General features: G+C 41.1%; 1 protein-coding gene and 1 long non-coding RNA gene across 2 annotated transcripts in view; one reads left to right on the top strand and one right to left on the bottom strand.

Moving 5' to 3' along the window:
* OSBPL5 (oxysterol binding protein like 5) overlaps nucleotides 1–14027 on the top strand; it is a 174877-nt gene that overhangs the window by 23439 nt on the left and 137411 nt on the right. The gene's annotated exons all lie outside the window — the stretch shown is intronic.
* Nucleotides 2266–13920, bottom strand: LOC116997507. Its single transcript, XR_004418196.1, has 3 exons — nucleotides 13834–13920; nucleotides 10277–11004; nucleotides 2266–2530 (listed from the first exon to the last, which is right to left on the bottom strand). It is a non-coding gene; the product is annotated as an uncharacterized LOC116997507 (long non-coding RNA).

Here is a 14027-nt window from a genome sequence, read left to right as displayed (position 1 = left end):
GAATGGCAGTAAATTTGCACAGTAATGCTGAATTCTGGGGTTGTATATGTGTGAGTGCTGAAGAACTGACCTCTTTGCTAAACACGTTCATTTTCTCAGCTAAGCTCCAGCCTATTCAAGTTAATACCCTACCTAGCAAAGCCTACTTGTCTTCACAGCATGTTTCCCCTGAGAGTGGATTAAAAGATGTCTTTTCCCCTGCAGCTGGGGGAACCTCTGTATGTGCCCCTGTCCTTTATGACTGGGGTTGCATGCAAGTGGGAATTGCAGTGCTGCTAGAGTGAAATAGAAGAGTTGTGCCCTGGAGTCCCACCATAGATACATCTAAAACCTGCCCTCAAGCAAAGACAACATCACTGTCACCAAAAGGAAGATATTGAAATATAAACTTCCACCTTCATCCTTACTGCTGTTATAGGGAGGATCCAGCTGTTCAAGTGTGATTTTTTTCCTCCTCAGTTAGCAATTTCAGGAAATAAAAATATGTGATGGGAGAAGTGAAAGCTTACAGATTTGTGGCCATCTGGGACTAATCTCTTGCCCAGTCTCCAAAGAGATTTTTCAGGGCCAGGCAGCTGTATTTGCATAGCAGTTTTTGTGGACTCATTATTTCTCTACAACTAGCTTCCAAAAGTCTCACTCGACTCCTACTTACAGGTAAAAAGAACTGCAGAAAAACGAAGATTGGCTTGGTCTATTTTTATCCCAGAAGGTGTCACTGAAGAGCCAGGAAAGGTGCAGGTTTAGTAATAGTTCTAACTGGGATCTTAACTGGAGCCTCAGGAGGTGGAGCCTGGAGGTTAGAAGCAATTTGGAGTCACAGATTTCTGTGCCTGCTGCAGACTGAAGATCTGGAGATTCACATCACAGAATAAATACCCTGAAACTTGCAATGCTGTGTTATTTCTCAGCTAAGTCATCCTACATTCTGTAACAAAACCAAACCATTCTTGGGAGGTGGCGGTGGGAAGGGGTTCATGAGTTTGGAGGCGTTTTTTAATAACATACCTTTAAAGGATCATGTTCATCTTCTTGCTCTTTGCTCTATTTCTGTTATGTCAACGTTACACTATAAATAATACATATTTTTAAGTAATATATGTTTAAGATAATTTTATTTTCTAGGTCTTTAGGCTTTTTCTTAAGAATATGATGAAGAGCTGGGATTTCCAATTGCTTTGCTATGATTTATTATGCATTATGGATAGACATGGAAGTAGTACAGGTCTGGCAATGTACTTGTGAAAAAGCAGCTTGTACTTGTGAATTCCACAAAGAACAAGTTATACACAGCAAGCTGGGTGTCCTTCTCTCCATTTGGAACAGGTAGTTTGAAGTTACTGTTTTAAGCTTTTTCTCCAATGTTAAGCATTTTAGGAGACTTGAACTGATACATAAAGCAGATATATGAAGGATACTCACCTCCAAGATGGGTATTGGAAACAAATTCATCATTGATGTGGCCAGAGAAGAAAACCCTCTCAAAGGATATTAAATGCTCTGGTTTTAGCCAGTCTCTTAACTATTGAAGACTAGGCTGTGATCCGATCTGTTGTGGGGGGTAAGATTATCCTACACCAGTCTACTGCTGGTTGTTGGTTTCCTTCCCCCAGAAACATCTGCTACTGTCTGAGGCAGGGTAATGGACTAGATTATTGCATCCATGTTCCCATTCTTGGGCTTTAATGAAAGTAATTTTAGAGTCTTAAAAAAAAATTAGTAATAATAATAAAAGGGTGGATTAGGTGATGTTGAGCTCTATAGTTGGTAGATTTTCTAGCTCTTCAGGGTACTGATGTAGCAGATCTCCTTTTCTCTAGTTTCCAATAGTATATTCTCAGCTGAATTGGTTTGTCTTCTCCATAGATTAATACAGCACAGCTTTTTGACATATTGCAGCTCTCTGAAGTAAAGAACAAAGGAGTGAAAAAAATATTTCCCTAACAGTTATATCAGGTTAATTGTTCCAACACACTTCCAAGGTTTGAATCATGAAATATGAAAACATGTTCCGAAGTCACAAAGAAGTGTCTTCTTGTTTGCTAAAAGTCACTCAGTTTCACTTCAGTGAAAATTCAAATATTTTTCCTAACCAGTTGAACCACAAAGTGGCTGCAAATGCTTTTAATGGCAGAAATACCATAAGCTCATAGGAATGTATAAGACAAACTTTGTTTCAATGGGGGAAAAATGAGCTGAAAACCCACAACATAATAGAGTGTACACAGTGACATTCTACTAAAAAGTTTGGTGTTCACACTGAGGGAGTAGAGCAGAGGAGACCTGCAGGTTTCAGTGCTGGAATTTTGCCATTTAATCTTTCCTCTGGCAGATCAGCACAGAGATTACATAGCCTGTGTGCATTGTTATCCACAGAAATGAAACCTATAAGAGTTTGTTCAGCCGTACTCCCCACTTTACTTACCCATTTTTTATTTCAGCTTCTAATCTGTTAAGGATTTCAGCCTTTAGCTCAGGGTTATCAGGATGGCATTGTGAGTGGATAACATCTGTTTCAGCTTTCATCCATCTAGAACACAAGCATTAATCACTAGAAATGGAGTGTGAAATGGAAAGAAAAGTTAAATGCACATTTGATTCTGAATGCTCTTAAAGAAAATGTCTTTCAGGACCTGACCAGAAGGAGAATTTCACTGCACTATAACTGGGCTTACCAGTGCGTCTTACATGAAAAGCTGGTCAATATCTGATAGAAATTCTGCTAATTTCAATTTATTTTAAAGGCACAAACCTTGTCTAGTGTAATTTAAAAGAAACGTTTAGAATAACTAATCCCAAAACAGTGCATCTGTTTAGCTTCATTTGGTTGTGGTCATCAATAAAGCTTCTTTTTCCAGGCTTTCTGTGCCCCAGCTCATACCTGGAGCCCTGACCTGTTATGGCCTCATGTTGCAAATGGGTAGCTGTGGCCATGCTTTCTGGGGGTGCTGAGGAATATGTAACAAGGACTAGGAGCAATCTTAGACCAAGACACACTGAGCTGATTCAATAGGCCTTTTCCATCCTGAGTTTCTAGATTTTCACAGATGCTGTAAGGAAATGTGTTGATTTTCTACTGGTCTGGCACGTGTCATGGGAGCTAGACTCTTTTGAACTCCAATAACAATGATCAGCCCTGCCTTGATGGGAGCAATTAGGCACAAGATGACCAGAGTTAATTTGGCTTGTTGCTGAGCGTCTCCACTTCTCTGACAATTGCATGGGAAATTTTTACAGCACAGTAGGCTGGATTTGCTCGATTTTGTGAGGGTTTATGTGTGCTAGGTATCCTCTCTGCATTGGAGAACGTGTTGGGTGTTGTGGTGGCTCTGGAAAGCTGGAGATGGAAGATGGCTGTATTCAGACCTAGCTGATGTTACACACTTAATACGTATCCCCTTTTGCAGAAGTTATTTACAGCTTTGCTTCTTACATCACTGTATGCTCAAAAAGCAGGCAGTGATTATTTCCTGAACCTCTCAAAGAATGCTTCTCCCTCCAAAACCACAAATTTAATTCATCCATAGCAGTCAATACTACCTACTCCTGTCATTTTAAAACCTCTTTTTCATCAGCAGGGAGTTTGTGAAGGCATGATTTCTGTGCAGTGCAATGAATTCAGCAGATTATCTGTCTCTGTATCCTTTATCATTCTTTTCCCTTGTCATACTTTGAGATAAACTGTTCTCAACATCTTGATCTCTCAAAGTCCCCAAAGAAAGCTATTACAGCTCATTAAAAACATCCCAACAACCCTTGCCCATCCATCAGGACAGTGCTATAGCTCTGAAAGGACTCTGGAAGCCAGATGCTAAAAAGGACGTCTCTCTGGGGACAAGAGAGAAACCTGTTAATGAGAATATTATTTCTCTAGCATTTCAAAACTGAGCCCAACCTTAACCTTTTCCTAAAAATTACTTCATTTGGTGCCCTCCCTCTGACTTCCTTGCAGTTTAAGTAAGCTTAAATATATTAATTTTATACATATCAGCAGGCAAGCTCACTCTGTATTCTGGGAAGTGTTTCTGCAGGCCCTCTGGTCCTTTGATTTCCTTGTGTACTTTGTTAAGAAGTGAAATAGTTAATGTTTACTGCATTACAGTCACAATACTTGTCAGCTGAGTTGGCACCTTTTCAAGTGAAGGCAAATGTCATGCAGCAGAGATCAGTCTCTCCTCAAACTCAGCTGATCAACATGGGATAGTTATAACAGAAAGGGAAAGAGAGAGACTTTGAACCTCTTTAATTAAACCAGCGGTAGCTCCCAGGAGGACACTTTGTGTCTAAAATCAAGGCCTGTCTTTTTTACTGTATATTGCTGCATATTCTTTAAGTTATTCTGACAAGATCCAGTCTTCACCTAAAATCAGAATGTCCACCCTGGTCTGACATGAGTCATCTCATTAGACCAGTATAACCAGGAAGAAACAACTGCACAGACAAGCTCACAGGCATCTATTTATATTCACTTTGTGTTTGGAAAGATCCTTTCCCATTCTAACAGATAAGAATTTGCTTTTACAAGTGAGGTGAGAATATGCCAAACAACTGCCAGACATTGATTCCTTTGTGTTTTCTGGAGCTGATGACATTTTCTTGTGCTTTGAGGCTTTGAGTAAGAATTGAGTCTGCCACCTCCCCAGATAGTGCTTTCCTACCTTTCCATCCCTAGCCTCCCTCTTCCAAGCAAGCTTTTCTTTCTGTTAAAAAAAAAAAAAAAAAAAAAAGTAAAGAGGGAAAGAGAAATTAGAGAAATTATTGGCCTTGTGCTTTCCAGGTTGTGTTATTTAAGGTATATTACTGCCCTTCTTATAACAAAAGATATATAAAGACATTTCTTGATTTTACTTCTGCACAGGCAAAAGCCTAAACACAGAATACCATCTCTGACTGATTTGTTTCTTCTATAAACATAACTTTTCTTCTTTGCAGGTCTTTTTAGTTTTGAAAATATCTTCCATTCTGAAAACTGGTGCTTTTAGAAATTCCCTGAGTCTTTTTAAGGGGGAGTCTAATGAACCCACAGGAAAGCAATAGAGAAGGAGTCAGTGATCATTTTTCTGTACAAGCACTGAAGTGCAATACTGAACTGAAAAAAAATATTGTTATGTATATCAAAATAGGATAACTACAGTTCTAGACATGTTAGGCAAGACATCAAGAGTATAAAATGTATGTAAGTAAAGGCTGTGAAAAATATTTCATTCTCTACATTAAGAATTGAAGGCATAAAAGGTTTGCAAAGAGATATTCAGTATCTGAGGCCAGAACTGAGACCTGGTCTGGAGAACATGTTATTTTCCTCACCAGATCCTCCTTTCCTTCCTTTGGGTTCTATGTTCTGTACCAGCTCAGAGAACAGACTTCTTGAAACTACTTAGTATTCACCACAGATGACAGCCTTGTAATTTTGTGAAAAGTAACATCTGTTCAGGGAGAAACTGTGTGTACATGTATAAGCAGGTTTCCAAGATGTATTTCAGAGAAGAGGAAACAATTTTGCTCAAATATCCCTAAAAATTACCAGCCTATTCAACATAATCCTGTCACCCAGAGCATTCTTCCTGGGGAAAGAAAAAGAATACATGATGATGTCCAGACCCCCAGCTGACACCAAATGATATTGCTCCTGTACAGATCCACTCCATTATGGTTTTGCTGCCTGATAAAAAGAATTTCCTGTCAGTGGCAAGTGCGATTTTTCAAAAGCAATCTATATGCTGAACTTCCCTCTGGCTTTAACCAGCTGAGCCTTGCATCACTGTCACTGGTAATACAGGCATCCTGTGAGCTTTCTGACTGTGTCCAGAACTGCTGAGTTTCATCTGGTTTCACTGGACAGTTTGACAGAGCTGTCAGGAGCATGAAGTTTTGCTGCAGAAGCACAAGCTGGCTGAGATGCTTGGCACAGCTCTGATGAAAATAGGATGAGTTTGAAAGTTTTACTATGATCCCACACCCGTGAAGGTTCATTTGGATTCTGTTCTGCTTTAAAAAATCTGTTTTTCCAAGGGTTACTTAAGGTACTTTTGAAAAGCAGTATAAATTAGCTCACCATATTCAAATGGATTATTTGTTTCACTCTGAGATGAGGCAAAGAGAACATTTTATTCTACTCATTATTCTTCTCTCTTCTTTGTAGCCATTGGGAAGCAGGACAAGGATTAATTGCATGTCAGAGAGTCTCCTGTTCTGGGTAGTAAGAGATCATTGATGGTCTTGAACTCTGGTTTCATTCCTATATACTTGATGAACAGTGCTCCTTTAATTGTACAAATATAAGAAATAACACTTTCAGCTAATACATTTAATATATTTGTGTATTTTTTGCAATTTCTTGGTCAATGTAACCACAGGTATAATTTGTTGCTCAAACCTATACTATGTTTTTCACTGATTGCCTTTTTTAAAGACATCTGTTCTTAGAAGCTGGTCTTATTTCGAATGCCTGTATCTTTACCATGAGAGTTTAAAGTGAAAGGCTGCTACATTTAACATAGTTCATCTTCAAAACAGTAGCATGAAACCACCATGTGACAATATCTGATTGAAACAAGAAGCCTTTGGCCTCATGGCAAGGCTTGTACCCAGTGGAGGCCTGGGTGGAATGTGGGGCTACAGTGTTCCAGCTGTGGGATCTGCTTCCAGCAATGTCTCACATGGGTTAGCTGGTCCACACAGCTGTTTTCCCCTGGGTGTGAACAGGCACAAATATCCTGACCTTCACAGCCAGGTATAATTAAGGGAGCATAACAAAGAAGGGCTAAGCAACATGCTCCAAGGCTTGTGCAAACCTAAGGAGCTATTACCAGTCAGTGGATAAGATGACATGTTATCCTAAAATCTGTGTCTTTGCATTCAGGGTATTTTTTTCCATCAGTATTTCCTTTGGTTTTTTTTTTTTTTCAGTCAGCAGCCTCTTCGTTTCTCAGATGTCACTCTCTTTCAGACAGATTCGCAATGTGGTTTTGAGGCAAATATCCAGATCGTTTTTATTTACTGCTCTTTGATTCATAGCCAGAGCAGTCTCAGAGCACATGCACCTGGAATCCCTTTCAATGAATCAGTATGGGAAGATGCACTCTAGGAGCGTGCCTAATTTGCTGCAGTTGTTGATGGATGCTGACTTGATGGGACCAGACTAAAGCTAGTCCAAAGCCAGTTCTCTGAAATGCAAATAGTGTGCATGTTGCATCCTCTTTGCCCTACAGATGTGCTCCTGCTTGCTAATGTAGCAACAGCATGAGAAAGTCACACACCACAGCAAGTCTGGTTTCACTGTGTGAAGGGATCAGGAGACACAGACACTGACAGGAGGACAGTAAAGTTCATCAGGGCTGAAAGCAGCTAGGACACAAATAATTTAATTTGCAAAAGGATGGAGCAAATGCCTACAGTTCTCTGTGGCCACCATCAGGTCATCCATGTGGACATCATAGTTCCCAAGTATTATCCCACTATTTCAGGACTCCAGTAGCTGCTAAATCAAGCCATCCTCTGGTAAGAGTGCCTTTGTGTTTGGACTTCAACAGCACAGATCTAATCAGTCACTCTGGGATCAAACCAGGTCCTTTGTGGCATAGAAGGGACAGACAATTTGCTCTGGAACAAACCTTTGAATGCCATCCTTTTGGGCTGAAGTCAGAGCATGGTCTTTGATAGTGTTAGATCTGTTCTCAGGAAACATTTTTCATCCAGCCTTCAGTATTTCGTGTTTTATTTCTATAATTGTAACTTGTGACTGTAACACTGGACAGGTCTCCCTGTTTGAAGCAAAAGGATGACAAAAATACTGGCATCCCTCTGTGCAGACAAGCCAGATGCCCTTCAGAAGCAGCAAAAATATTATTGTACTTTTTCTTCCTGATCTCCTTTAAGACCCTGTGGGAGTTCACCGGAGGCATCAGCAGTAACAAAGAATCCTTAAAATGAATTGTAACAGCCAAGAAGACTTTTTTGCTTGATCACAAATGGAGCTAGGAGATTAATTTTGGAGAGAAGAGCACGAAAGAAGCTGTGAGAAGTTCCATAATTTATTAGAAATGAGCTGGCTACAAGAGTGAGTCAAGAGTCAGGCAAAATAAAAAGGGTCAAGAATGAGAACAAACACATCCTGGGAAGCAGCTGCAAGCTTGGGAATATGATACAGTGTTGTTACAAAGCTACTAATAGAGCTGATTTGTGACACTCTGTCCTGACCTCCAGATCAATAGCATATATTTAGTGTCAGGAACTAGATTCAATCATCTCTAAGTCAAAATGCCCCTCCCTGGAGAGAATGAAGTAGTAAACAAATAGGAATTAAGCTGTGATTTCTATCTGTCTAGATCCAGATCTGGCTATGGACAGAGTATTGATCAGTCAATACATAACTAAATACACATGGCAAGATTGGTACTGGCCCATATGAAGATCTGTGTGTCTATTGAGTCTGATAGGAGAATCTTTTCTAGAAATACACGTGTTGGGTGTGGTTTGCAAGGCCAAGCTTTTGGTAGCATGGGGGCTTCTGTGAAAAGCTGCTGGAAGCTTCCTCCTTGTCCAGCAGAGCCAGACCCTGGCAATCCAGAGATGGAAGTGTTGCTGGCCAAGGCTGGGCCAACTAGAAATGGTAGTAGCATATTTTTAAAAAAGAAGGGGAAAAAAGAGCACAGCTGTAATTGTGGCTAGAGAAAAGTGGAATGAGAACACGGAAGAGGAACAGCTCTGCAGACACCAAGGTCAGTACAGAAGGAGGGGGAGGTGGTACTTCAGGCACTGGAGCCAAGATTCCTCCACAGCCTGTGGTGTAGCCCATGGAGATCCACAAGGATGCAGAGATCCAACTGCACAGCAGAGCATGAGAGGAGGCTGTGACCCTGTGGGAAGCTTATAGAGAGAGGAGCCCACACTGGAGCCGCCTCTCCATGGTGAAGAACCCCATGGAAGAGTGACCCATGCTGCAGTAGTTTGGGGAGGACTGTTGCCCAGGGGATGTACATATTGCAGCCATGCTAGAACTTCATTTATATACATATTTATACAGTCAGATTGGGTGGGACACTGATCAACCTGACATAGTTGAGGATGTCCCAGCTTATTGCAGGGAGGCTGGACTGGCTGACCTTTAAAGATTTTTCCCAACCCAGACTATGGGATGATTCTACTTATGGATATGTTTACATCTACATGAATGTTTTTTTTTTTTCCTTCGAGACTTTGTAACAGCTAGCTTGCTTTGTAATTAGCTTGAAGCCTGACCAACAACAAGGGCTATTGGAATGTTTTTGAATACCAAATTGGTTTTGTGTCAGGTCTTATCAAGGGTTTTGAAATCTAGCCCAGATTTCACTGGACAATTTGTCAGATCCTGGATATCTTGGCTGCTTTCCAGACTGCTGCAGAAGGAACCTCGCTCACCATTTCAGCTCAGCATGTTGGGCTATTCTCTGAGATGATACTTGCAGTTAGTTACTGGCCAGGCTTGTGGGAGCAAATCAACAGCAGAAAAACCTCTTTGATCTGGTTTTTCACACCAAAGCCATAATGGCAGCATTCAGCTTAATTTGCTGGCTTAGACATTTGGAGGAAAATAAAATAGATCCATGGTGCTTGATGTAAACAGGCTTCAGCTGAACAGTAAGAAATTAGGAACTTGGGTAGTCACAACTAAACACATTTAACTCCAGCTGTAATAAGACATGTACACATGTATGGGGAACAGTTTTACTTCCCAACACAGACTTTAGTTTGGGATTCCTGAATGAATCCCCTTGAGACAGAAGTTTACATTGGTAAGGGTGTATGGTAGGGAAGGTAATGAGGTCTGCCCTAGAAACCTTGTTTAATATAAGATACCTAAGATCATGAACAATTTCTCTGGAATGAGGTCTGGGGTAAAGTAGTTGATATGGCATTGTATTTAGATTCCTGAGAAACATCCTTGAGGTTAAGGTTATAGAAAGCAGGGCACCATCCAAGCATCTGATGGGCCAGATAGAGAAAATAAACCAGTAAAGAGCATCTGAGATATTTTCTCCTGTTAGTGGCAGATCTTTAAAGCTGCCTCTGAAGCTTGTGCTATAAGCTCCTGCTGGAGACTTCTTCCTGAAAGCTCAAAATCTTGTTTGCAGTGCCACCAAAGCTGTGAGAGGCTTGTGAGCCCTTTGGAGGCTTGGCCCACGGGATGAACTTGCTAGCCAGATAACCTCTTTGCTGTAACCCAAGCCAAAATGTGGACATGTGAAAGCTTTCTGACCACAGTGTGTGAGTAAAGACTTTCAGGTTATTTACTTACTCCATCTTCTGCAGTGCTGTTCCAGGCAGGCAACATGGCAGTAACATGGCCAACATCCATCATCCATAGAAATGTCCCCTAAGATGAACTCAAGGCAGTCCATAGGGTCTAGTGCAGATAGGAAACAACACAGCAGAAAAAGAGATGGAATACAGAGCAGCAGAATCTAAATAAGATCTTAGAATTATGTTATCTGCCCACCTCAGCCAGACTGACAAGAAGGATGGGTGCTGATCTCTGATACTGTACAGTGAATATATTATCTAGGAGAAAAGTTTCTGCTAGCAAACCACTCAGGAAAAATTACCTCTGCTCACAAGGACAGAAAAAAAACAAACAAAAAAACTCCAGCCAGAAACATCATCTTAGCAGGGAACACACTAACAGAAAGCAGCTACCACAGTAAACAGAAGCACAGTCTGCAGTATCAAAACACTGTGGCATCTTTTCCCTTTTGATACTTGCCCAATGCCAGCTGCAAAGTCTTCACGCTGCTGCTTTCATGCCCTGCAATGTGACACGAAGCTCTTTACAAAGTACATACTCCCTGTACCTCTTACTGGATTCCAGCTTTCAGTAGTCATCAGTCACTGGAAATTTTCCTCTACCTTTTGCCACAAGAGGACTCCAGTCTCCAGTGGCTCCAGGGAGATGTTTGTGGTTTTTCTAACTTCTTCAGAGACCTGTTCCAGCAAACGAGCAATTGGGATCCTGGTTTAGCAGCAGCTCTGTTTTTCAAAATGTAAAATGAACAAACATGTTTTCTTCAGAGCTCTAAACAGATAGACTACTATTTGTTAATAAGAAAATCCTGCTCTATCCAGCTATGGAATTGAATATTTTTGCTAAGGAACATTGCACTGGAAAACACTTGCTGGTAAAAGTGATCTTTTTCTTATTATTAATTGTATACAGCTGTGTTGAACCTTGTGGCTAATGATAAAGACCCATGTTTAATAACATTTTTTAACTCATTTGTTTTAAAGCTTCCTACTTCTTGTCTCACTATATGCCATGAGCTTAAGGGCAAGTATCTTTCAATGCTAACAACTATTCATAGGATGTCTGATTAATGTGGTTATGGCTCTAGAGCCATCATAGTAATTACAATGACAGAAATATGATCTTCTCCATTTTCATTTTAATAGAGGCCAATAAATATATCTTCTGGATTTTATGGTATTTGACCATCTAGACCTGAATGGGAGCTTGTAGAACTATTTTAACTACATTGTGAGATATAGGAAAGCATCAAATTCAAGTCTGCTGGACTCTGCAAAATGAGTATGCATGTACAGTTCACATAGGTGGGGTCAGATCTCTGTTGGGGGAAGAGGAGCTCAGCAGTTCAGCTGTTGTGAAAGGAGGAGGATTTGAAAAACAAGATGCAGAGAAAAGCACTGCAGTAATTTTCTAGGCAGACTGCTGACCTGAGAGAACTCGGTCTCTTGCGGCTGCTCACCTGCCTGTCTGCATTTAACACAATTTCTATACAACACTGATACTCTGTTGTTGCACATCTCCAAGGATTGTCATAAAAATCTGTGAGATACTGCTTTTCAGTGCTCTGACTATTCGAGTTGCATTATTGGATTTTAAGGACTCGAGTAACAAGAGCTAAAATAGCCTGACTTTACTCTCCCAGAGCTAGGATTAAAGCTTATTGTGCTTTGCTGCTTTTGTTACCTTGTTTATGATAGAGTTCACACCAGCTAACAAGCCTTTTTAGGACAGAATGTTGTTGCTGTGGTGGGAAATGTAAGTGTTGCAAACACTGGCAAGTGTCCAAAGGAAATGCCACAGCTGCAGACCCCCTGAAGGAATGATGATTTCTTGCAAGGGAGAGCTGAAGCCAGAAGGGTCCTCAGCCCTAACTGCAAGGTACATCCATCAGAGAGCTTCTGTCAAAGGGATATGTGATACCTGGGGGACACTGATGAATTAGTTTTAAGCTAGGGAGCTCAGGCGGACCCAGCAAAGCTCACCCCAAATGCATGGCAGGGTTATGGGCTCTGCACTCCACATCTACCCACTTATGCAATTCAGGTGTATTTGCATGGACCGCACACAGCACATAACCAGCAGATGTGTTTTCTGAATGGCTGTTAACAGAATGGACACTAGAGGGCTGTGGAAAATAGTCTTCAAAAATATTAGTGTTTGTATGGCTTACTCCCCGCATTTCTGTGGGGGACTTACAAGGGGGAGAACAGCTCTAGGTCTGAGCTTTGACAGACAGGGAAGTGGTGGATTGCTGTAACACAGAGTTAGAGGACCCATCTGGTGCAAGGTCTGAAGACACAGCAAATTCAAGTTCAGGGCTCCCTGGACCATAAGAAATGCCAAGGCTGCACAATGCAAAGCATCAGTCTGAAGTAAATTTTCTCTCATGGTCCAGTTTGCTGACAAAATTTTGACAATTTAACTGACAAGTATTCTGTTCTGTGTATCACTAATGCCTCATGCACTGTCCTAGAGCACATAGGAAAACTTAATGTATTGCTCTTTCTCAGGATCTCTAACTGAAATAATTTTGGATGCTCAGTTTTTTATCAGGTGAGTGGTGTGTAGCAATGTGACAGTGAACAGATGAAACATTAGTAATAATGGAATGATTGAAAATAATTTAGTAGAAATAATTTATAGAATTTATAGAAATTTAATTGATAGAAAATAATTTAGTAGAAAACTTTAGACAAAACAATTTTGGAAGGATTTTTTAAAATGTACAAAATGGAAATCTCTGGGAAGTGAACTAAGTCCCAGTAGGATTTATGTAGGGTGCTGAAAACTGTAGATCTCTGTACCAAAGTAGCTGAAAAGCCATGGTGGGACAAAGCCAGTCTGGATACAGACAGCTGGACCAATGTCAAGTCCATGCTTTAGTTAAAAAGCCATTTGCACCAGACAGGGTGCTGGCAAACTACCTGGCTGCATTTGAGTGTTCCAGCTCTAAAAGGAGAAGTGTAAAGGGAGTGAAGGACACAGAAAGGATGCCAGTGTGGCCTGGAGCAGACAGGACAGGAGGCAGCAGAGAGAGGGAGAAGGCAGTATGAGGCAGGGTGAGCAGCTTCACGCTCCAAGAGGATGGCTCAACCTGGCAGTGCCCTGAGCCAGGGTGATGAGAGGCCTTGGCATCTCCATGCAGTGCCCTGCCCCATTGCACAGTACAGGCTTGCCCTCAGGGTAAAATTTTGGTGAGGATTAAGTGAAAATCCCAACCAGCTTGAAGGCAGCTGGAATCATGACAACTCACCACACCTTGCAGATGATGGCAGAAATCACAACAAATACAGGTGAACTTAAAATCACCTGCCCTATGCAAGTGATTCAGGGACTTATTTAATGGATAGAGAAGAGCTGTGCTGACTCCTGAATAGCAGGGACAGCTTAGGCTCTGTGAGCTGTACACAGTTTATGCTCTGTTTATAATGCTTTTCTTTCCAGGAAAGAGTGAAAATGGATGATGGCTTCTACTTCCAGCACCTTGCTCTACTCTCTAGCCAGGTATAGTGCACTCTAAGTTCTATCGAGTTCACTATGAGAAAATCAGCTACCTCTGCTGGCATTAGGTACATGGATATCAGTGATGCAGGGGGAAGCCTTGTAGTCTGTGCATGGGCTGGAGTTGGCTGGAGGCAGTAAGTGAGAGAGATTGTGCCCTCGTCCAAGTTGAACTTGCAGCTTGAGATATGTTCAGGATTTTTCATTAAGATCTAGAAGACCTTTTCAAGTAATGAGTTGCTGCTTT

Source organism: Catharus ustulatus, chromosome 6 (assembly GCF_009819885.2).
Source record: "Catharus ustulatus isolate bCatUst1 chromosome 6, bCatUst1.pri.v2, whole genome shotgun sequence".
Taxonomy (NCBI): domain Eukaryota; kingdom Metazoa; phylum Chordata; class Aves; order Passeriformes; family Turdidae; genus Catharus; species Catharus ustulatus.
Note: the sequence above shows the minus strand (reverse complement) of the source record. Positions and strands in the feature narration are given on the sequence as shown.